Raw genomic sequence first — 21,585 nt, forward strand, 5'->3', positions numbered from 1 at the left:
AGTGGGGGGCTTTGCATATTCATCTCCAACGTTTGAGTGTTGTGAAAATTAAGGTCGTTACCCAGGGAAGTTACTTCCAGATTCTCTCAATTCGGTTGGTTGCTAAGGTTGATATTATTCTGATTAACATCTATAACAACCCGAATAAATGTTAATTAACTGATACGGTTCTTTCACTGAGCAAGGTTTTACAGGGGACTCGTATTCCAAAGGGGAGGGATTGTATTATTGTTGGTGGGGGGGGGATCTTAACCACAATTTGTGTGACCTAGCAGCAGGGGGGTGCGGATTTATCGGGGGGGGGTGCGGATTTATCGGGGCAGGTGTAGATGATTCGTCCGCACACTTTTCTCATCAGGACGGGGGGGATTTACTGAATGAACTGATGGCATCTCTTAATTTAAAATTTTTAAACAGATTATGCACTCCTTTAGTGCAACTTTTGTGGGGAGAGGTCACGGTACCACCATAGATTATATTGTAGCCTCTGAAAGTCACGCCTCCTGGTATACTGATTTTTTCACCCATCCGGTAGGGTTTAGTGATCATCTCCCCCTTTCCTTTTCTATCAGATTTCCACAGGCTCAACATAACTCCCTGATAGCGAGACTGTCATGGCTGAAATTTTGTGAAATGCCCAGACTTAACGGGTATACTATTAAATGGAGTTACAATGATGCAGAGACCATGCACAATAAGATTGTCAGTGGATCTCTCGCCCATATTGAGAGGTGTTTAGATGAAGAGACTTCTAGTGAATATGTGCTAAAAGCTTTTGAAATTATCTCACACAATATTAGAGATAGTTTGTCCCGGAGCGGGCGAGTTTCCTCTTCCAGCACATTGACTAACTCATGGTGGATGCGGCATGCTCTAAGGCACATTCCCTCTTGAAGGCTGCTCTACATAAAAAGATCAGGGACCCGACAGAGGTGGCTAATTGCAGAAAAATCTATTGATTGTCCAGAAGTAACTGTAAGAAAAACATCAAACAGGAGGCCTGGAACAATTTGGTTCTTGCGGCCCAATCTAAGGATTGTGCCCAATTCTGACGCGCAGTTAATGCACCGTTTTTTAATACTCTAAATAGCGCGAGGATTGAGGTCGCCATTAGCGAAACTTCCTGGATCGACCTCTTTTCGGAAGTCTACAACCCTGGGGAGACCTTAAAATTAGTCGTCATGGAGGGCATTGAAAAAGAGGCATCTCGGACCTTCAATCAAGTTAATTTGGGAATTTCAACTGGTGAAATGACCACCGCCATAGAGCAGAGTAAGGGAAGCAAGGCCCCGGGAATTGATGGGATACCTATTGATTTGTTTAAACATTCGGTAGACTTATGGTCCCCTATCCTGAAAAGAGTGATGGATGCAAGTGGTGAGCTGGGCCTTCCTAAAACTTGGTCCGATTCCATCCTCATTCCCATTTTCAAGAAGGGAGATAGAGAGAGTCCTTTGTGTTATCGTCCCATCTCCCTTCTTGATTCTTTTACGAAGATTGTGGGAAGGGTTGTCCTAAACCGATTATCATCATGGGTTGAAGATGCAGGTGTCCTATCCCAGGTCCAGTATGTTTTCGAGAAGGAAAGGGCACTGTTGAACAGGTTTTAAACTTCACACTCCTTCAAGGGAAATACGTACAGGCCAAGGCTGAAAAACTTTATGCGGCATTTGTCGATCTTAGTGCCGCGTTTGATTGTGTGAGGCACGATCGTTTATGGGAGGTGCTGGAAAAACTCAAAATAGATGAGTCCATGATCTCATTTTTAAGACAACTTTACGCCGGGGCAAGGGTGAGATTTGGGGTCAGTGGTGAATGTACCAAACCATTTTATGTGAAACGAGGGGTGAGACAAGGGTGCGTCCTTGCGCCCCTTCTTTTTAATCTTTATACGAACGATCTTGAAGAGGTCCTGGCGTCTAAAGTTACTGATTCACCTAGAATCATCTCTAAACAAGTAGTGTCCCTACTATATGCGGACGACACCGTTATTATGGCTAGAACAGAGAGGGGTCTGCAATTAGCCTTAGATACGTATACTAATTTTATGGAATCCAGGGGACTGTCTCTAAATGTAAAGAAAACCTTTGCGATGGTTTGCACCAGAGGAAAGTCCAAAACTTGCAAACTGTTTGCCGGCAGGGATAAAGTGCAGACCACAAAAACTTTCACATATTTGGGAGTAGTTCTGGAGGGTGTTGGACACTGGGGTCCAGCAATTATGAGTAGAATCCTGTCGTTTAAAAAGGCCACAGCAGCACTTATGGCCTTTTCGCGAAAAATGGGATAAAGACCTCCAGCTATTTTACTTAAGATTTATTCTGTCAAATGTGTAAGTACAGCGATTTATGGGGCAGGCGTCTGGGGCATTCTTGATTCTAGAGAACTACAATCCGTAGAAAATGCTTTAAGGTTTATTTTAGCTGTTCCGCCTAGTACTTCTGTATATAATTGCCACGCCGAGCTGGGGGTCCGTCATATTAGCGACCAGATTGCGATGCAACCATTACTTCTCTGGCACAGGGTTTGGACTGCTGACGAGTTAGCTTTAAACAGAGAAATCATGCTTGACGTCATGGCCCTCGATAACTCTCATAAAATACCATGGCTAACTTACATCCGAAAGTTTTGCCTTGACTTGGGCAAACCTGAGTATTACATTGATCCGAAGGGGCTATGCAGGATCACAAGGGTAGCCCTAAAGAAAGAATGCTGGCCTCATTTGGAATCCTTGAGGCTAGCGGTAGAGTTGAACTAAGTTACGGTATTGCGGCACCATTCTTTGCTCACCTCAGATAATATGCAGTCTTACCTGATCTGGTGTCCTAGGGGCTTTGACAGGTACCTACTCACCAGATTTAGATTTGATATTTTTTACTGCTTAGTGTCCTTCCCTCAAACTAATGATTGGTCAAAAAAACGTATTAATTGTCCGTGTGATGGGAGATCTGATCAATCAACATTGCATGTGATCTGTTTTTGTGGTTTTTATCATAATGAAAGAGCCCGATGGATCAAACCTCTATTGAATAAATATGGCCCATGGAGACATTGTCGTCTTGCTTTGTTGTATCTCCAGCTCTTAAATGATGAATTCTGTGTGGCAACTATGACTAGTTTTTTAAAGAGTGTCTTTTTAAAAATGAAAATTCTAGCATGTTCCTAAACTCATTGTAAATATTGTTACTTATTTCTTTCATTGTAGTGTTTTATGTATTTGTGTATTGATTTTTGATGTTGATGCTTTTATGATTTTTTGATTTACAAAATTCGAATAAAGCTTTTCTACTACTACAGAAGTAAACCATTAACGGGTGTCAAAAATCAATGCCTTTAATAATTATGTGATAGATAAATGGTTGAGTGTATATTTGTTTACATACTTACACTGATGGAAAGTCCCCAGAACCTGTTCTCAGATAAGACAACTTGGACAAAAAACATTTTGCCTCGTCAATGCTGTGAGGAATTTCTGGCTGGGGGCTGTAGAGGGAAAGAGCATCCAATCTACCTGCATGGTTACATCTCCACACGGTAGGCACTGCCTGAATGTAGTTGCCCTGCATGTGTCCGAATATTGGCATTCAGCTCCTGGACACAGCCAGGATGATTTACCCCTATTAGCCTGAAACTTAACTTTGGCACAAAACTTATAGCTGGAATCGGAATCCTCACAGTTCCCATGGAAGGACTGTTCACTAAGGATCAAGAGCAAAGCCATAGTTTTGAAAATTCCATCTGCAGACCCCAGTGCTGAAGAGTATGGTTTCCGACTTAACCAATTAAAGTTATTTATTAAACGGTTATATTTTAATTTTGTTACATCTAGGATTATACCTTCATCGGCTTCATCTCAATTATTTTCATGGAGATAATGGAGGTACTGCCGAAGCAGGGTTTAAATCCCCCCCCCCTCACTTCCTTCTACCCACCAAAAAAAGGAAACATTAAAAGGGAGCCGTAGCCAATGGCCAATAGGCCAAGGGAGCAGCGGCTCAGAACAGTTTGAGAACCACTGCTATAAGGAATAGAGGGATCCGAACTGAAACACCACCCTTCCCAATTTTAAAACCGAGCTAGACCACACTGGCTATGTAAATTTATTCCGTGCTGGGTGTCTGCTCATTTAAAAGCCAACATGTTTCATTGCCAGGTGGAACTCACGTCAATTTCATCAGGGCGTGGGTCAATTTCTCCACACTGCACCAATAGTTGTCTATTTTATATATTCCTACGGGAGACCGAAACCGAACACACCATCATCAGTTGGCACCTAATCTGGCGTAAACTATAATTTTTATGGAAGCCACCCTCATTGCATCAGTGTATTTACCAGGTTGTTGCCCCGCATGGGAATACCTTTAACCCTCTTAGCATGAGTGTGTACAAGTCTACCATCTCACTGGCTGTCACGGTTACTGCAAACGTCAGTCTGTAAAACAGTTGTAAAAAGATGTAAATTGTAGGGGTTAGGAAAAAGAGACCAATGTCATATAGTACATGCGAAGAAGCGATTCAGACTCATTCTAATATCTGAAGGGTGCATGTGCCCTCCACTGTGGAAAAGAGCCCGCCCCAAGTTTATCAATGTAATAACCCCAACAGACGCCTCGCTATTTGCCTCAAGCAATTAGCGCTGCCTAGAGTATATACGGTTATGACCAGATTCCGTAACCTTGATGCAGAGGTTGGACCGCCGTGCTCGCCTGATCTGTGGACCGCTAAGTTTAAAGCTGGCTCCACTGGTGCAAAATACTGCCACCCCACCCCTGCCTGTTTGGGACTCACTCACCATAACCATGTTGGTGTCTGGCGTTCTCTCAGCACCTCATTGGTTCGGTGGGCAGTGTGGATTTTCAAAACAAGGCGCACTGCCTTATCGCATGTGCGACCCGCCCCTCTCCCCGGCATCTCATTCTTCCTCTGTGTTGAAGGGTCAGTGTGGATGCCATATTGTGTAAGTTTTTGAAACACAACACTACACTGATGTGCAGCTTAAGTTATGACATACATCGAGGCAATCATAGTATGTTCTGTGCCTGATACGGATTACATCTATCATAGGTTCACGTCCTGACACCCAGTCCACTTTGATGCAAGTGACGTACGATGTGTCATGATATTCTATGACCTCGCATGTTGCAAGAGGACACCTGCAATTACACAAATTATTGAAAAGTTCCCTTTGAAAAAAGGGGATTCAACATGGCAAATTTCTACAAACACCCATAATCCACAGCAGTCTAAATTGGGGTAAAAATGTAACTTATATGTATTACAGAAATCACACCCAGTTTCTACCATCCCTCTAGCCTTATATATACACGGGTAACCCATCATAGGCTTTTATCTTGTCAGAAATGGGTGTCCGTTGTATGGTACGCTGCTCTGCACTGCCAATGGTGTTGTACAAACCCATACTTTAATGCCTAGCCATGCTTTAATGTGAATCCTAAGCTCACACCCAGACAATCTCCTGGTTCATGTCTCTAGGGGAGGCGAATAAAGGAGGGAAGAGATTTAAACCGGGACTATGGCGTGAAAACGCCACGTGGATTAGGATTATGTGATTTTAATGTACATTTACTCTGTTCCATTCAATGAGGTCAATCAACCCATGCTGATCCACCCCCTCCTGATAAACCCAACGTGCCTCTCTCCTGCTCAATCTAGTCTCATGCTGTAATGGTCACCCACTACCCTTTCCAGCACCACTCATCGAATGTCCTTAAGATTGTGCTTGAATGTATGGAAATGCTGCAAACGTATCGTGGTCAGTTTACCTGCTCTAAGTGTGCTCAGATGTTCTTGTATCCTGACTGACTCTCCGTGTCGTGAGTCCGATGTAGTGGAGACCACACGGACACGTGAGTCTATAGAGATTGTTTACGGTGTTACAATTACTAAATCTGTTTAGGTACCAGGTTTTTCCACTTGCAAGTCACACTCTTGACAGGAGCAGAGAGCTCGCACACCGAACAGCTCCCACATGGATAGTGTCCATGGGGCACTCCAGTCTCCCTGGATTCTGGAGTGTGCCGGGTGTGTACCAGGCAGTAACGTAAATTTGCTGACCGCTTAAAGGCGACTCTTGGTTGGGGCATTTTCATGGTGGAGATGCTAAGCAAATGCCAGTGTCTCCTGATAATTTTTCTGATTTTAGTCGATAGTGGTCCAAAAGTAGTGACCACCGGGAAACAGTCAACTTTTCTTTGGTGTCCTTTCAAGAAGTGCAGCACGCGGCGTGTTTAAAGCTCTTTCTCGCCTGTTTGATGACCTTTTGGGGTATGCACAGTCCTCCAATTTTCTAGAGAGATCCTCTGCCAGTTCCGAGTATGTCTGGATACTAGAGAGATCCTCTGCCTGCTCTGAGTAGGTCTGGATAGATGAACAATTAGACACTTAGATTACTAAAGGCAAAAAGGACTACTGTTCCAAATCAGAGAATAGTACATTACTTAAAGGAATCATGGTTCAGTTAGCCTCAAACTCCTTTTAACGACAAAATAAATGGCAAATTTGTAAACTTATCTTACCATTATTTCATGCACTAATAAATAAAATTAGTTCTGTGCGCCTTATGATCAATAAAATTAGAGAATCTCTTTCAAGCTCCTTGCTAGCAGCCCGATGCTGCATTCAGCACACTTAATTTGCCTTTTTTCCATGGTTTCCCTCCTGCTCATTCTTTACCTCCCTCGTCGCTGGTTTAATCCTCAACACTCCCAGACTCCACTCCATTGCATTTCACTTGGAAGTCTTACCAGCGTAGAACAGGTGGTTTCTTTCATAAAATTCGCCCTTTAATCTTTTCACTCGTTTGGGCCGGCAAGCAGCCTAGGATTGCATACGATATCCTTACTCTCCCCATGTCTGAAGGGGGCTTGGGCGCCCCCAATTTCAAACTTTATGCCCTGTGCCCAGGCCAGTTTTCCACACTTCAGGGCACACCCTGCCACTAACAGCTGCACGTCGTGGCCGTCCTTGCGACCCCCTGGCCACTGAATACTGCCTTGTTTGCGCCAGCTAGGTGCCCGCAGGAGAAGTAGACACGGTCGAGACCCTGCGCTGGGCTTGGTTGGGACTGTACCGTTTCTCCAACGCTCCTACTCTTTCAGCTAATCTCGTGCAGATTGTACATCATCCTGCCTTTCCTCCTCTGCAATCAACTGGCATGTCAAACATGCCACCCGCCTGGGGCTAAGGACATTGGCGGATCTCTACCCCGGAAATAAGCTTTATTCTCTACCCGCTTCTTCTGGTCCGATGGAGACACTGCTTTTCTTTATCAGCTTTGGGCTATTTGTAGGGAGCTTCACCCAACATTTCCTCAACCTACCCCTCCGATGCTTGCTCTTGACTTTATATACACATCCTCCACTCCCCGTAAGCTGACACACTAGAGCAGAACTGCCTCCCCGGCATCCTGCCCGCAGTGGCCACCGTGCAGGACAGTAATTGTCTACCACCTGGATCATGTTACTTCCCAGGCCGGGCCTTCTCTTCCCCTGCAGGGTTAATATCAGCTCCTCTGGCTTTCTGTTATTTATGGTACTTCCGTCGTGCTGCACAGGGCAATGTAGCTGTGGGATCAGATTTTTCATATGTACACTGTATACGGAGGATTTGTATTTATTTGCAAAGTTTTATATAGCGCTGGCTAGACCCTGAGGTGTCAGAGCACTTTACATGAGGATCAGCGAGTTACAGGATAAATAGTTACATCAATTTGAATCAAAGAATCACCGGGTGAGTAGGAGGAGCGGGAGGGAAAGAAAACAGGGAGACAAAAACAATGTCAGTTGACCGGCTGGGTAGGTGACGGCCAAGGGGCCAGACTCCTCTATAGCTGTATAGGACAGCTCCACTGGACATCGGCCAAGGTTGCTCAGGTTCCGCGGTAGGTAAAAACAGTTTTGGGGTGCGCCCAGGGGGCGTCGTCATAGTTTCATCGAAGGGGGAGGGAAAGAGACAAATGGGGAGCCAAGGAAAAACATATTCAAACCTAATTAGTCCACTACAGCTTCTAACTAGCAAATAACTAAGGCCCCCACCTACAGTTACCCCTTTTCAAGCCGTCATAAGTAGTGCGCCACAATGACCAACATTCACTTTTTTGTTTTTTCTTCACTGTTATATTTGTGAATGGTACCCTATGGCTGATAATTATTCAAAGTTCTTACCATTTTCATTGCACATCTATGTTTTTTCTGTGTATCTGCATGTGACGTGTTAGGTTTTACAACTGAATAAAGCTCTTTCCACGCTGAGGTAAATCTAGCAGTTAACATTGAGGGAAGAGCCAGGTTTTACGGTCTCTGCGAAATTTCATCAAGGATGGCTCGGTTTCAGTGTGACCGGGAGAGAATTCCACAGCCTGGGAGCCAAACAAGAGAAGGAGCGTCCGCCCATTCTCATCAGTTTGAAACGCGGGATCAAAAAGTTCCCTTGAGATGAGGATCTAAGAAGGCAAGATGGAGAGTATTGTTGGACGAGAGACTGTAGGTAAGCCGGAGCCAACCCTTGCTTGATCTTATGCATAAAGCAGAGGGCTTTAAATTTAACTCTGCTTTCAATGCAGAGCCAGTGTAAGTCTTTAATGAAGGGGGAGATGGAGGATCTCCACGGGACCTTACACAGAAGGCGTGCGGCCAAGTTTTGGACAAGCTGGAGTTTCCTCTGAATCTCCACGGTGACTCCAAGGTAAAGCACATTGCCGTAGTCCAGGCGAGAGGTGACCAAAGCCTGGACCACAGTGCGCCTTGTCGAGACCGGGAGCATCCAGAGGATTTTCCGAAGCCACCCTAAGATGGAAAAGCACGTGGCCGCCACCTTGACCACTTGATGCCGCATGGAGAGCGAATCATCCAGAACAAAACCAAGATTTCGTACCTGCGTTACTGGGATGGGTGGAGGGCCCATTTCCGACGGCCAATGGTGGGGGCCCCAAAGATGCTTATGCTTGCCCAGAATAACCCCCTCCGTCTTGTCTCCATTCAATTTCAGGATTTTCATCTGCATCCTCTGCCACTCGGCTGAGTCCTTGTTTAAGAACAGACTAAGTACTTGATTCAGCCGAGGAAAGAGAAGATAATCTGAGTGTTATCTGCGTATGAGTAGAGGGAAAGACCGGCATCTTCCACGATGGTTGCAAGAGGCCTCACATAGATGTTAAAGAGCATTGGGCTCAGTGAGGTCCCCTGCGGCACCCCATGCGCAGATGAACGAACAGAAGAGGAGTCAGAGGAAACAACCTGAAATGATCGGCAGCTCAAGAAAGAGGACAACCAGACCAGAGCAGGACCAGTCACCCCGGCCACTTTCAGTGCTTTCAAAAGGATAGGGTGCAAAAACGTATCAAATGTGGCGCTTAAATCCAAAAGAATAAGCGCTGAGGTTTCGCCCTGATCGAGACGAGAGTGTAGATTCTCAGTGACCCCCAAGAGCGTAGTCTCTGTGGAGAAATGGGTACGAAACCCAGACTGGGACGGTTGTAAAAATCCTGTAGTCTCCACATGGGCGGTAAGGTGTATATTAATGTGCCTCTCCAAGATCTTTGAGAACATAGGTAGTAACAAGGAGATGGGCCGGAAGTTGGAAAGCGTCTTGGGGTCTGCTCCAGGTTTTTTTAAAAGTGGAAAAGTGGAACCACCATGGTTCTTTTCCATTCATCCGGGACAATGGATTCCCGTAATGAAGAATTCAAGAGCTCTTAATTGACCAAAAGTAGGTCAGGCGATAGCTGTCGAAGAATGTCCATAGGAATTGGGTCCAAGGGAGAGCCTGAGTTTACCTTAGCAATACAGGCGAGAAACAAATTCTGGTCTAGCAAGGGCCACTCGGAGATCTGTACCTCCGGAGATGGAGAACCCAGTATATTCAGAATGGAGGGATCAGGAAGAGCCCTAGAAGGAGCCGAAGAGAGGGAGTTGTAGATTGTTTCGACTTTAGATGTAAAAAAGTCTGCGATTTCATTGCATTCAGTTTCCCCTAGAGCAGGTGGAATAGAGGAAGTATTCGAACCTGCTAGCTTCTTCACCATTGAGAAAAGTGCTTTCGGCCGACTAATGGCCCTTTTGATAGACTCCGAGTCTTTTAAAAGGAGAGAGGCAAAATATTTAGCTTTGATGTCCTGGAGTGTTATTAGGCGAAAATTTAAAGGGTTAGCTCTGTCTACTCCTTTGTATATTGGGGTGATGATAGACCCTTTCCAGCTTTCTGGAATGCGGTTATAACTTTGAACATCAACAAAAAGTTCTTCGAGATGTGGGACCCAAAAATCTGGTGCTTCCTTAAAGGCAATTTGTGGGATGTCATTCGGGCCCGGCGCTCCATTACTTTTTCCCTTTCGGATGATGGTGATAATCTCATCAGCCGTGTACCGGCCGTCTATGGCTTCAGTAAGTGGAGTTGTCCTTTGTGCCATTGTTGTGTGATTGGTGTGCTAATGTTCTTTGCAGCTGTTTAAATGTGGTTCCGCTGGTCCCGCTATCTGCCCAGGAGCGTACCTTTGGTTTTCTTCAAATTTTGTCAACAGAAAGGTTGTACATACCGTTTCTTGAATGTTCGAGGACAGTACGTTTGAGGCCTTGTCAGCTGGTTTATTATGGTCCAAAATTTATACGAATCCTGTGACTTAGAACTGGCCAGTAAATTAATCCAGAAGTCGTCATTCGCCTTTTTTTTCTGCTCCCAGATCCTTTTTTTATATAATTTTTTTTGGACAAGAAAAGTCTTCAGGTAGCTGGGGTCGTTCACTTTTGATTGAAGTTTTTTTTGGCTTCTCCGTAGGGCCTTTGTTTGTTCATGTAGTGCCACGGGCAGTTTGTCGGGTGCTTATTTTTTGCCGCTGTTCTAGTTGGTTTCATTTTTAACTTTAGTTTTGCAAGAAAAAGAGACCAGGCTTGTGTCTTACCCATTGTAGCTCTGTTAGTCTCTTGCAGGGTGTCCTTTATTATTGAAGTCCATTTCAGTTTGTTCGAAGTATTCCAGTGTATTCATTTCAGATTGTCCGGGAATGAGTGTTAGGACTAGGGTGGTCTGCGGTCTAGGGCCCGCCCCACGTCATGTGCCATGTCCTAGGCCTTTGTGTGGAAAGGTGCATCATTTTCATTCTAAGGGGCGTTGGTGGTTACAGTGTGCAATTCTATGATATAGATGATGTTCTGTGTTGAAATATACTTTTTCTGTATTGAAATATGCACATTATATGGCGTTTATCCTCCCCTGTCCACCTAATGCGTTAGATTTGGCACCCTGAACGCGTCCGCAAGATGCGTGAGGTTTGGTAGCCTCACGCGAGATGCGTGGGATTTGGCAAGCGACTTGAACGCGTCCGCGAGATGCGTGAGAAATGGCAATCGGTCGCTTAAAACACCGGGCGTAGTCACGTAAACGTACGAGACTACGCCCAAACCCCTTTGCTCACTATTCCTGGGATTTTGAAGGTGTGGCAGCTTCCTCCTGATGCTCTGAGTTGGAATCAGAGCTTGGGAAGCACTTTTGATTCTCTTTGCAGCCTGTAAGTGGTATCCAGCAGAAGGTTCTTTGGTGAAGGCGAATCCTGTGGCTAGATTGCAGTGGAGAACTTGTCGGAGCAAGTAAGCTACTTCTTCGAGGTTTTGGTCTCCTGCAGCCACGCCCTTCAATTGTGTAGAGTAGGTCGTACTCTACAGGTAGGACCTTTTTGGGTTATTTTAAAGGATAACATTTGGCGCAATCCTTACAAATGTGTTTTTAGAATGTTTCTTTGGGTAAATTAAAACATTCTTTGTTTCCTTTGATACAATTCACTGATTGTTTCGACTCAATCTTCTAGAATTCTTCCTTTCTATTCTTAACTGGCGCAATTCATTTTGCAGTGTACAGCAAAAGGATTTATTTTGCTTAAAGAAATACAATTCATGTGCAGTTTTTGGTTTTGAAGATTATAGTTGCAAAGTGAATATTTATATAGTAAAGTGATATTTGAGGTTACCAATGTAAAGCAGATATTTACAAGGCAAAGATATATTTGTGGCTATCATTGTAAAGAGGGTATTTACAAGGAAAGTGTCATTAGTATGTGGTATTCCTGAGATGCCAATGTGTTTTTCAATGCGCAATTCAAGATATGGTAACATTTGATGACTTTTGGAGTTTAGGCTGAATTTAAAGTCAAAAGCAAAGCCTTTCAATTTTAAGTAGTATTTTAGTTGTTTAAGTTGTTGCAGAGTTTTTGCAAATACTAGAAGACTTGCAGCATTAACTTTTTCTTTTCAGATCTCCCTCCCTGCTGTTCCCTTCCCAACACCCTTTTCCCCCCGCTTGATCACTTCAATATTCTGTGTATTTACTACAATCAGAATTGGAGGTATCGAGAGGTGGGCCCTTATATCAACTCGACAGATCCTGAGGAAGACATCGTCTGACAATGAGAGAGCTTCCAATTGACAGGAGTAGGTGACCTTAAAAATAAATCGCTATCCCGCCACCTTTCCCAGTGTTTCTATCTTGTCTGACGATGACATGGCAGGGCAGGGCGCTAGCCACGTCTGGTCCGGAACTGGCGTGAAGCCAGGTTTCTGTTCAGAACAAAGCATCTGGCTGGGCGGAGGTTAGTAGATCAAAAATATGGTCTCTGTTTTTTGGCAGAGAGCGGCAGTTGATGCTCCAAAACTTGTAAGATGGGGTTGATGGCACTAAAGGTACAGTGTTGGGAGTAAATACAAAATTACAGTGTGGACATTTCACCGGATCTTTAGCCAGACAGTCGAGGGGCACCCAAAAGGAAGAGCCACCTCCAATTCGGCTTAACTCCTCATTTGAGTACGAAGCTGGGCTACGAATTTCTGGCTCACCTTGGGCAGAGTTGCTGGGCGCTCCAGGGTTCAGATGGGCGCAGACGGGCTTGCCTTTGGCGCGCCCGCTGCGCCAGTCCGCTGCTCGGACGGACGATGGTAGTCATTTTATGGGAGAGGTGGAGGGCAGGAGGCAGCCAACAGCTAGAGCGCTGCCCTTGCCGTCCACCCAAGATGGCGTCCACTCCTCTCTAGTTCCGCGTCAGCACCCAATCGGCTGTGCGGGGAATGGGGTTCGAGATGCGGCGAGGGAAGGCAAGTGTTGGAGTGAGTTTAAAAAAATAATCCGCAGATTAAATTGCACAGGTTTAAAATAATTGCAGCAGACCTAAAAACTCCTGGCTTCCGCCTTAGGGGAGAAACAGGCTAAAGCCTGATGTGTAAGATGCTCTGCATTGACGCAACAAGTGTATTGTGAACATGCTTAGTCAATAAAGGTTTTGAAAAAATTAAAAAAAAAAAAAAAAAAAAAAAAAGAAGAGGCAGCTGAGAGGCCCAAGCGGAGTAATACAACAACCCCGTTGCGGTCAACTAGGTTCTTCAGGTCATCCCAGATGGCAAGGTGGGCAGATTCTGTGCCTCTTAACGGACACAATCCTATTTGGAAGTCTGAAAGCATGGCATTCTCTTCAATGAATTGTGACATCTGGGCAAACGCTGCTCTTTGTCAGTTTGCCCAGGAAAGGTCCATTAGTAATGGGTATGTGGTTGTCAGGGTAAAGGGCATTTGTTGGACTTTGTTCTCCTGGAAATATTCTGGTAGTTAAGGAATAGTTGATGATGATTCTTACCCAAGAGGCAGCAGAGGTTGTTAGAAGAATGGTCTTGAAAGTTTGCGATGGACACTGGTTAGAAGGGCTGCCAGCAATCCGGCTTGCTTTGATCAGGTCCATAAATTCATTGTGTGCAATGTGTGGGAAGGAAAGGAGAGGCTGAGTTAAGAGTATTTTTGGATTATTGTTTTGTAAAAGGGTTAGTGCTGGTGCTTTGTTTCAGTTTTAAGTAAGAGTCCAACATGTCTGCTTTGTCAGTGTAGCGATTTGCCAGTTGGGCAGCAAAATCGGAGTTCCTTCCTTGCAATTTGGTTCACAAAATTCATTGAATTTTTATAGAATTCTTTATTTGCACATTTAGCATTTTGACTTCTGTCTAAATAGTACTTTCTTTGCTTTTTTGATAGCGGATTTGTATAATCAGTTAATTTTCTGTAGGCAAAGTTTGTCTTGTTTGGTTTTTGTTTTGAACCAGGCACGTTGCAGTTTTCTAATTTGTAGTTTTATGTCTTTTGTCTCTGTATTACTCCAAGGTGCTTGTTTTTTCTGTTCTGTTGCGTGGTTTGAGTGGTATCACGATATCAAAAGCCACTGTAGACACTCAGTTTTTGAACAGAATCTATTGTTTCCAGATCTACCCATCACAAGAGTATCAGGTTGGCAAGGAAGAACTGTCTTACTTCACAGTTGGCAGAAGCGGGCAACTCATCTAAGGAACTCTATAGGATTCTTCAGACTTTTGTAAAACCCGTAGCCTGTGAAATCACTGATTTCTCCCAAATTGTGTGCGACGACATCTCGGTTCTTTGAAAATAAAATAGAGCTGATCTATAGTAAAAGCACACAAGCGGTTAGACCAAAAAGTAACGTCATTTGTACCACCCCCCCCCCATTGTCTTCAACACATAATGGTGGTACACTGACTGTTTTTCCGGAGGTTAGCCAATCTGATATTAGTTCCCTGATCATCCATATTAAGACAGGGTCTCCTGCGGATTTTCTACCCACCAAAATGGTTCTCTTATTAGGCAACCTACTTTGGCCCATGATTCAGACTGTGATGAATCTCTCCCTCAAGGAAGAACAGGTACCCCAAGATAGAAAGAAAGCTGTAGTGAATCCCATTCGTAAGAACTCGGCCTTACCCTGGACAGACCTATCCAACCTCCGCCCCATTTCCCTTCTGCCATATTTTGGCAAAATGACCGAGAATCATGTGAATACCCATTTGTCTAATTTTATCGAGGCATCGGGGGGTCTTGACTTCACTCAATCTGGGTTTAGACCAAACTACAGCACCAAATCGGCTCTCCTCTCTGTGACAGATACCATCAGGATGGCAGAGGATAGAGGAGGCTCTTCTGGTGCTGTTAGATCTGTCCGCTGCCTTGGACACGGTATCACATGAAATTCTTCTCGGTCGTCTGCAGAAGGTGTGGATATAGGAGGCTTAACTCTGTCCTGGCTTGAAAGTTTTCTATCAGGTGGCTCACAAAGTGTCAGATTGGGCTCCCACCATTCCACCTTCAGGGAGCTCACTAAGGGGGTCCCACAAGGCTCATGTTTAAGCCCCACACTCTTGAACGTGTATGTGGCCCCTTTAGCTGACATTGTGAGAGCATATGGGTTCAGTCCAGTGTCGTATGCCGACGACACTCAGCTTTTGTTTCCATTCCAGACCCTCACTCCTGCAACTAAACATTTCTTTGCCGAAGGTATGAGCGCGGTGTCTGACTGGATGGCCTCGAATTGCCTACAATGTAATGTGGGCAAAACCGAGGTCATGCTTTTTGGGGAAGCCCTCCTCCTGTTGTCACCGGAATGGTGGCCATTGGAGTTCGGTCCTGTTCCATGTCCAAAGCAGACAGTGAAGAACCTAGGCGTGCGGCTGGACCAGGCACTATTATTAAAAGAACACGCGAACCAGGTGGCTGGGTCCTGCTTTCGGGTGATCGGACTCCTGAGACGCGGGTTTCCCTTTTTGCCCGACAGTTACAGAAAGACTCTTGTCCAAGCCCTTGTAGTCAGCCGGTTGGACTATTGTAATGGCCTTTTTAAATCTGCCAACGAAGATCAGGTCAACAGGCTGCAAGTGGATCCAAATACTGCGGCAAGACTGGCCCTCAATGCCCCGCCTAGATCACCTTCACGTTCCCTACTGAAGAAACTTCACTAGCTACCCATTCGCCAGCGGGTAAAGTTTAAAATCTGCTGTGTTATACATAGAAGCCTCTTTGGTTCGGGTCCTAAATATTTGGCTGAAAAATTTAATATCTATAAGCCTGGACGCCTCCTGCGGTCTAGTAATCAACTGCTGCTACAGATCCCTTTAATTAGGAAGGCAAGACAGGGTGGTCGAGCACATTCTTATAAGGGCCCCACCCTCTGGAACACACTCCCTTTTTCTCCGAGGCAAAATAATAACTATCTGGCCTTTAGGAAATCATTGAAAACTCATTTATTCCTGACAGCTTAACTTTCTTGTGCACCTCTGGACTCAGCTTTAGGCATCTACGGTGAACCAAGCGCGGAGATACCCCTTCGGGGTCGAGTCCAGCGCTATATAAGAAAATAAACAAATCTGTACTGGATATTAGTTGTGGTTCCAAGTGTTCCAAATTGAGTTTATTCCAAGGTGGATGCATGTAAGGTGGTTTTAGGAGTCACTTAGTGTTATATGTTGGAAAGCAAGCAAATAGTGGTCTGCCCAAGTGACTGGAGTTATAGTTCGAAAAGTAACTAGTTTGGTATTAGCAAAAATGACATCTAGGATATGTCCAGGTGTGTGTGGGTTTGTGCACGATGTGATCCAGGTTCAGTGAGTCTAGGCCAGCGATTGTTTTTAGATTGGTCATATTGGGTTTGTCAAACCAAATGCTGAGCTCATCCAGACTGCAAAGGTTGGAGTGTATTGTTATCAGGTTTGAAACGGTTTAGAAGTGTGCCTGGGAATGTAGTCTTGCTAGGTGCAGGTCTGTAAAGGAGCAGGAAGTTACAGGAGGAAGACTGTAGGATTGCATCTGGTGAGAAGAGCCTTACAATTCTTTATGGAGATGTCAACTTTACATATCACCGTTTGCCTAAACGCAACAGCTAGGTCACCTCCTTTTTTGCCTATACAATTTTGGGTGATCGTTTGATAGCCTAGAGGAACGGCTTCATGCAGGACTGGAGCCATATCTCCCAACTATGATTCAGTTATGAATGGTTTTGTGTCGTGAGAAGGTCGTAGATGTGATGTTTGTTTTCAGGGAGTGATCGAGCAATTATCAGACAGTTTAGAGAATGTGCTTTGGTGACAGTAAAACTTTGTTTTGTAGAAGAATGATCAGTATTCAATCAATCAATCAGGGAATTGTGTAGCGCACTACTCACCCATGAGGGTCTCAAGGCGCTGGCAGCGATGGGATGTGGGGGCAGGTGTATTTTTAGTGCTGGTATTAGCTGTATTAGGATAGCAATTGTGTAGCTGCTCTGTAATGTGTTCCTGGTCCATCAGGCTAAGAAGGCATTTTGATGATGTGCATAGGTGGTGGAGACAGAGTGAGTTGGTGTGCTGTGTTTTTGTTTGTGGTGTAACCTTGTTGTGAAGTAGACATCGAGAAGCAAAGTTGTGATGTGTGGCACATTGCTTATATTGCTTGTGTAGGTTTGGAGCGGAAGGTGTAGGAGTTAGGGGAGGTGGTGCAGCATGTGGGTCATGTAGTAAGGTTCTAAATTGTCCAATGCATGAGAGGCCTTTATAAGAGAGTTGCTGTGTTGCTGTATGTGTGTTCGGTGTGGTGGAAGAGCGAAATCTTGGTATTTTAGTTTGTTCATTTGTGTAGTTAAAAATGCGGGTGTATGATTGTATTTTGTGACTAAATATTAGGAGGTGTTGTACTTGAGAAATTTTGTCATGCTGGTGTGCGGGATATGTTTTGTTTTTGAAGAGGAGTGAAAAGAGGTGCTGATGTATTTGTTTTATGAGATGGATTTGTTTGTATTGTATTTTTTACGAGTGGAAGATGTAAGGTGAAGGGGGTAGTGATGTGTTTGTGAGTAGGGTGTATGTTGTGTAAAGGAGGGGATTAAGTAGAGTTAAGACTGTTTGCTGCATGAGTTAAAATGTGTAGTGCTGTGGCATGCAAGTGTTTACTCATCGGAGACCTGATTTTCCACCTCGACAACCTCAGCGACCCCAACTCAACCGCCCTCCTGGACAACCTTGCCAACATCGGACGGAAACAGCTCGTCACCAGCCCCACAAGGCAGGACACACCCTCAACCCCATCTTCACAGAAGGGAAGAACATCCGCTTCAGCCACACCATGTACCTCTGGACAGACCACCACTGCGTACAATTCTTTTCAATACTACCACCACTCACAAACCCACTCCACGCCCACCGGGTAAGGAACTGGGGCAAGGTTACAGAGGAGCACCTCAGCTCAACCCTCATCCATGAGCCCCCCCCCCTGCCTCAGACGCTAACTCTGCCGCCAAGGAACTATACTGATGGATCACAGCCCTTGCTGACAAGCTCGCACCCTTCCGCAACCCCGTAAGACAAGGAACACAGACGCAACTGCAGACGGCTCGAAAAAAGATAAACAGCTAAAGCACAGAAGATCAGAGCACCTACAAGAACGCCCCGACAGAATGCCACTAACTCATAAGATCCACGAAAAGGACCTTTATACATAACAAAATCCTCACCAACTCCAGCAACTCTTCAGCATCATCCAGCAACTCACCAAACCCCCCAGCCAAGCCACGAACGTTACACCCTCCCAGGACCTCCGCAACAAACTTGGCTCCTACTTCCACCTGAAATTCACGGCCCTCTACGACAACTTCAGCGAACAAACTCCTGAAACCTCCCAACCCACCAGTGACAACCACCAGCCCCACCATCACCGTCTGGACCCCGGTCACCACCGAAGATACCACCACGACCATTGAAAGGCACCTACTCGAGCCCCAACAGATCCCTGCCCGCAGCACATTTTCCACAGAGCCGCCATAGCACCCGAGCTACATCGCACCATCAACGCCCCCTTTGAATCCAGCACTTTACCAGACTGGAAGTGCACAGAAGTCAAGCCCCTCCTTAAGAAGCCGTTAGCAGACCGGACGACTTGAAAAACTACCGACCCATCTCTCTCCATCCGTCCACAGCCAAAGTGACTGGGAAGATCTTCAACGCCCAGCTGACAAACAAAGAGAACGCCATCCTCTTCTCCTCACAACCCGGGTTCTGCAGTAACCACAGCATTGAGACGGACCTCCTTGCCGCCACAGACGACATCCACCTGCTCCTTGACCAATGCCACACCGCTGCCCTCATCCTTCTAGACCTCTCCGCAGCCTTCGACAACGTCTCCCACCACACTCTTGAAGCCAGACTCCATGACACAGGCATACAAGGAACCACCCTTAACTAGATCCACTCCTTCCCCGCCAAAGAACCCAAAGGATCAGTCTCCCACCTTTCCTCACCGAACCCACAGAGATCAACTGCAGAGTTCACCAAGGATTGTCGCTCAGTCCCACACTTTTCAACATGGACCCCCTCGCAGCCATCATCAGAAAGTATGGTATCCTACGCCGATGACACCCTGCTCATCCTTTCCGTCACGAAAAACCCCTAAGACACCAGACTCCGCTTCCAGGAAGGAATGAAAGACGTCATAGCTTGAATGAGCAGCAGCAGTCTGAAGCGCCACTCTGAGAAGACAGAGACCCACCTCCTCAGCCTGGGACAACACTTGGTGACCTACTGCCCACAGCAACCCCACGCCCCCACCAACCACACCCAGAACCTCAGCATCATACTAGACTCCTCCCTCACCATGACCCGCCAGATCAACACAGCCACCTCCACCTGCTTCCATACCCTCCGCATCCTTCAGAAGACTTTCAAGTCGATCCCCCCCCCCTGAAGCCAGAAAAACCGTCAACCATGCACTCATAAGCAGCAGACTGGACTATGAGATGACCCTCTATGCCGGAATCAACAAATCCCTTGCTACACAAACTCCAGACCATCCAGAGCACCGCGGCTAGACTCGTCCTTGGCATTCCACGGCGTGAGCACATCACCCAACACCTACAAGACATCCACTGGCTCCCCATCGAGAGGAGAGTAACCTTCAAGCTGCTCTCCCACGCCTACAAATTTCTCCACAACATCGGACCAAATACCTCAACGAAAGTCTCTTTCCACGTACCCAAAAGAAACACCCGCTCCGCCGACACCGCCCTAGCAGAAACCCCGTGCATTTGCAGAACAAGAGCGGGTGGAAGAGCCTTCTCCAAAGTCCCAGCCAAGACCAGGAATGAGCTCCCAGTCAATATCAGATGCTCCCCTACTTTGCACATCTTCAAGAAAAGCCTCAAGACCTGGCTGTTCAGCTAGCTCAAAGCTTGTTACTCCTACCCTCGCCTCCCCTCCACCCAGCACCTCGAGATCCTCACGGGTGAATAGCGCGCTTCACAATTTCCGGATTGTGTTATTTTGGTAGAAAGAAGGAGGGTGTTGGTTGGACAAATGATGGACTCAGTATGTTTTGTTAATTCCATTTATATATCGCGCACAGATACTCCGAAGTGTGTCCCGGAGCGCGCTCAGGAAAGGAACCACTAGCCAAGGCACTATTCAAATAGGAGAGTTTTAAACTTTTTTTTGAAGACCACCAAGTCTTGAATACTATGTTGAGTCAAGGGAAGAGCGCTCCAGGCCAAAGCAGCTTCGCGCACACAGGAACTCTCACCTAAACTCTGCCGTTTAAATCTAGGGGTCTGTATCAGAAGCTGAGAGGATGACTGCTAAATGGGTTTAGCAATGATAAAGGGGGTCTGTTAGGAGTAATTAGAGTGGGGAGTGTGTCTGAATGGGTTGTAGTTAAGTATGGTATGGATTTTGGTGAGTTAGAGAGGAGTGGATTGGTTAGTGGTATAAGTTGTGTACTGTTTGTAGGTGATGTGGAAGTGTGTGGTAGCTGGGATAGAAAAGTATATGGTGTGGTTTTGTAGTGTGTGCTGGTACACCGATATGTGCATAGGGTTGGTCTGTAGTAAGTGTGTGCACATTTGGTGTGAGTGTGTTACACTCTGAAAGTGAAAATGGGCAGCATTTCTGGCCCTGGTCTTGTGAAGTCTTGAACAGGCTCAAACAGGCCCTCACCCTCATCCTCTCAGACCTTAAGCACGAAGCCCGGACTGAGAGGCCCCAAGTCCTGTCCTTTTATAGCCCTAGTAGTCAGGTGACCCCTTCAACCAATGGGAACTCTACCCCTAAACCTTTCCCATCACAACACAGGCACTAAACTCTAGAACCAATAGGAGACCAAGACCTTACAGCCAATTATGGCCCTAGTCCAAGCACTTAATCAGGCTCAAAACCCCTATTGCTACATCCAATAGCAGGCCTAGCTTTAGTCCCAACCCTCATCCCAGCAACCAATCACACAGGAAACCCCAATCCCTATTACCTGTATAAAACCTAATCCTAATCCCAACCTTGTCGAGGCAACCAAACACAAAGGAAACCCTAATACCTACTTCCAATAAAAAGCCTAGCAACCAATCACACAGAAAGCCCTAATAGCTGCTTCCAATAGAAAGCCTAGCCGTAGTTCCAACCCTGCATCAATTGAATTACTGTCCCAGAAATAAATCAGAACCTTAAATACCCACCCAATGAGAACACTAACCCATATCCAATAGAAACACCAGATACAACCACCAATCAGTGCACACATGTACAATTCAATTACATACTATGTAAGGTCCCAGCGACCTCAGGCAAGGTTTGCTGGCCAAGGAGTTGGAAGCTGCTCCTCTTTTCAGAGTCTCCTAGGAGACAGACCATTTCAATCCACACTTTGGACTTCTGCAGGTAAGTGTCTAACAAACGTTGGCCTCTAACAATACTGTTTGTATAAAACTTTACTCACTCTACTAGACAAAAAAAAAAACAATTGCACAAT

The 21,585-nt window shown here is 45.7% G+C and overlaps 1 protein-coding gene across 4 annotated transcripts in view; it reads right to left on the reverse strand.

Annotated features, from left to right (window-relative positions):
• The window catches only part of TACC3 (transforming acidic coiled-coil containing protein 3), a 534,052-nt gene that overhangs the window by 479,565 nt on the left and 32,902 nt on the right, over nucleotides 1-21,585 (reverse strand). The gene's annotated exons all lie outside the window — the stretch shown is intronic.

The sequence above is a fragment of the Lissotriton vulgaris genome, chromosome 3_2, assembly GCF_964263255.1.
Source record: "Lissotriton vulgaris chromosome 3_2, aLisVul1.2, whole genome shotgun sequence".
NCBI classification, from domain to species: Eukaryota; Metazoa; Chordata; class Amphibia; order Caudata; family Salamandridae; genus Lissotriton; species Lissotriton vulgaris.